General features: G+C 41.6%; 1 pseudogene; it reads right to left on the bottom strand.

Annotated features, from left to right (window-relative positions):
• Positions 1-1914: 1914 nt before the first annotated feature.
• On the bottom strand, positions 1915-2826 carry LOC142008247 (uncharacterized; annotated as a pseudogene).
• Between the last annotated feature and the right edge of the window lie 1209 nt (positions 2827-4035).

Here is a 4035-nt window from a genome sequence, read left to right as displayed (position 1 = left end):
TGGCAGCTCTGAATAACTTTTGGCAATGGCTTAAGTTATATGTTACCAAAGGTACTGGATGCTTAAACAGATTTTGTGGTGTGTTAATGAAAAAGGTAATAATTGAAATACTGTACTGAATTCCATGCTCCAGCACTATATTTTTATTCTGCAATCTGTCCTCATGCAATTTGTAAACACTTCAGAAATTCAGTTATTTTAACTACCATTAGTCACAAAAGCTACGTCTACACTAGCCCAAACTTCGAAATGGCCACGCAAATGGCCATTTCAAAGTTTACTAATGAAGCGCTGATATGCATATTCAGCGCTTCATTAGCATGCGGGTGGCCATGGCACTTCGAAATTGATGCACCTCGCCGCCATGCAGCTCGTCCCGACAGGGCTCCTTTTCGAAAGGACCCCGCCTACTTCGAAGTCCCCTTATTCCCATCTGCTCATAGGAATAAGGGGACTTCGAAGTAGGTGGGGTCCTTTCGAAAAGGAGCCCCATTGGGATGAGCCGTGCGGCGGTGAGCCGCGTCACTTTTGAAGCGCCACAGCCGCCCGCATGCTAATGAAGCTCTGAATATGCATTTCAGCGCTTCATTAGTAAACTTCGAAATGGCTATTTGGATGGCCATTTCGAAGTTTGGGGCTAGTGTAGACACGGCCAATGATGCCTTGAAGAAAGAGAGTCTAAACTATTGTTTTGGCAGCTTTTAATAAGAGATAGGGCAAAGGGGAAGGTGAAAAGCCCTATAAGTATCTCTGAGGTCATAAACGCAATGAACAAGCAGAACAAAGCAACTGTGAACCATACAGACAATAACACAATCAAAGAAATGTAGGCGTAGAAATAGAATCATAGAAATGTAGATAATCAACAGGTCATCAAGCCAAGTGCCCTGCACTGAGGCAGGACCAAGTAAATGTACATCCCTAGCAAGCATTTGGCCAACACGTTTTTAGAAACTTCCAATGATGGGGATTCCACAACCTTCCTTGGCAAGCTATACCACTGCTTAACTACCCTTACAATTACAAAGTTTTTATTCCTAATATCTAACCTGTATATTTTTTGGTGCAGATTAAGCTTTTTCTTGTCTGCCTTCAGTGGAAATGGAAAGTAATTGATCACTGAGTTTTTTAAAATGTTCTCTAACATATTTGAAGACTGTTATCATATAACCTCTCTGTCTTCTTTTCTTGAATAAATATGCCTCAGTTTTTTAACCTCAGGGTTTCTAATTGTTTTTACCGTTTTTCTTGCTGTCCTCTGGACTCTCCAATTTATCCGCATATTTTCTCAAGTGTGGCACTTGGATTTGCATATAGTACTCACATGAGGCTTCAACAGTGCCATGTAGCTTGGAACATTGCCGCTTTTTCTTACTCATATGTTTAATACACTCCAGAGTGATACCAGCCTTTTTTGCAACTGCATCACATTGTTGAATCATGTTCAGTTTGTGACTTACTTGACTTAAATCCTTGTACTCTGAGTGAGCATAGGTCATCTACAAGTGTCCTCTACTTCACTCTGTCTCAAGACAAAACTTCTAGCTGATGCCAGGACTACCCTAGTTGTTGTCCTTCAATCTCAGTAGATCTTCTTCACATACTCCGAGGTCTTCCTCTTTTGCGTTTTCCTTTCAAGTTCCACGTGAGAGCTTGACGGACTAAGCCGGATGATGGTTTTCTGAGTGTGTGGCATAGCCATCTCCACTTCCTTCTTTTGATTTCAAAGTCAGTTGGTTCTTGTCTTTCTCTGTTCCAAATCTCCTCTTTGATGATGAAATCTTGCCTTTTGATGTGAAGGATGTACCTCAGGCATCTGTTTATGAATGTCTGTAGCTTGTGACTTTTTAGTACACCACAACTTGCATCCATACAAGAGCACACTCTTCACATTTGTGTTGAAGATCTGCAGTTTCATTTCGCAGATATTTTTTGTGAAGTCCATATGGGATGAAGAGTCTTGAATGCAGCCGTTGCTTTCCCTATCCTGGCACTGATATCCTTATCTGTTCCTTCACCTATGCCCATAATACTCCCCAAGTAGGTGAACTGCTCCGCATCTTCCAGGTCATCCCCTTCCGGGGTGATGGTGGTGTTGTTGGACTGGTTGACCCTCATTGTCTTGGTCTTTGCCTTTTTAATACTCAGTCCAGTCACTGAGGCAGTTTTATCTTGTGTTGTGACCTTTTCTTTTATGCTTTCATGTTAGTGTGAAAGTAGTGTGACATCATCAACAAAATCAGTGTCCTCTAGCTGTTTGACAAGTGTTCACTGAATGCCCCATTGATGGCCATCTGTTGTCCTTCTCATAATCTAGTCACTTGTGATCAAGAACAGGTAAGATAACAGTAGGTACCCTTGTCACATTCCTGTCATTGTGAACAACTTGACATGTTGAGGGTTTGTATGTTGAACGGGTAAGGTTAATAATTTTGGATGAGGTGCAATGGTGTTGCAGCAGTTTCCACAAAGTGTCTGTATCAACACTGTTGAAGCCTTTTTCAAAGTCTGTGAAGTTTATGTGTGGGGGCAGTTCCACTGAAGTGACTGTTATATGATCACTCTAAGTGTTGCTGTTTGGTCAGTACAAGATCTCTCGCTTCGGAAGCTGGCCTGCTCTTCCCTGAGCTGTCTATTGATTTCTGTCTTCATTCTCTCCAAGTGAATCCTATTGAACACTTTTCCTGGAATAGACAGTAACATGATGCCCATCCAGTTCTTGCATTCCTTATGGTTGCCTTTCTTTGGAAGCTTGATAAGGAAGGCATGTTTCCAGTCTTGTGGGATCTCCTCAGTGTCCCAAATTTTCCCAAATTGATTACCCATGATGTATAATGATATCTCACTACCTACGTTGATTGCATCTGTGGGGATGTTGTCTGGACCAGGTGCTTTTCCACTTTTCAGATGGGCAACGGCTTTTCTGATTTCGTCTTTTGTAGGTCTACTGCTGTTAATTTGCAGTGGTATATTTGCAGGTGATAACTCTGGAGGTTCCAGGAGGGCAGGGCGGTTCATTAGCTCTTTGAAGTGTTCCTTTCACCCACTGAGCTGCTTGCTTGTGTTTGTTAGCTGTTTTGGTTTGAAACTGGGGCTCACTCCTCCGCCAGTGGTAATGATACATCAAGCAAATCCAACATATCCGTATATGGAGAGATACCTATCTTGTAGAACTGGAAGGGACCTTCAGAGGTCACCATGTCCATTTCCGTGCACTCACAGCAGGTCCTATATCACCATCCCTGAAAGATTCTTTTTTCTTTGCCCAAGACCCCAAAATGTCCCCCTCAGTGATTGAGCTCACAACCCTGGGCTTACAGGGCCGATGCTTGTACTACTTGTATCCTTGTAATCTCTTACTCAATGTGACTCATTTGTCAGGCCCTGGCATTTTATATGCGATTCTGACCATACCTAGAAAGTGACAACACCTAACCAAAATTTGATTCCTTTTTGGTTTAAGAAAGGCTTTAAGAAGATGGCAGTTACTGAAAGCATTTATGTAGTCCTGAGATAAAACACATTTAGTTTCATAGCAGAGTTGTAGTCATAAAAATGAGGGGAACAGGGTGGGGGAAGGTAATGTTATAATTTGTTTCTTTGAGCTTCCAGTGTGAACCCAAATTAGCATATTCATAATATGGTCTCCAGTAATGTATATAATTGGCAGGAATAGCTGCATGAAACTGTATTGTAGAAGTAGATGTAAAATTGATTTCTATGTCTAAACTACCTGAAAATCTTCTGCATGCTATCAGCCATTTTATACGTGAAGAACAGGAATCTACAGTTCAAGGCCAAATTTCTAGGTTCTTGACCAGAAGATATTGGTTTCAGATGAGTTTTCACACCTGTGTATTTGAGGGGACCAGACTAATTCCCATGCACAATGTAATCCACCCTTTCACATCTAGGCAACAGAAACAATAGAAGAGATTTTAAACGGTGAGGAGAATATTCATTTGGAGAGAGAGAGAAAAAAAGAGAGTCAGAAAGAGATGGTGGCAGCTTGATTTAGAAGGACTGTGCTTAAAT

The sequence above is a fragment of the Carettochelys insculpta genome, chromosome 2 (assembly GCF_033958435.1).
Source record: "Carettochelys insculpta isolate YL-2023 chromosome 2, ASM3395843v1, whole genome shotgun sequence".
In the NCBI taxonomy this organism is placed as follows: Eukaryota; Metazoa; Chordata; order Testudines; family Carettochelyidae; genus Carettochelys; species Carettochelys insculpta.
Note: the sequence above shows the minus strand (reverse complement) of the source record. Positions and strands in the feature narration are given on the sequence as shown.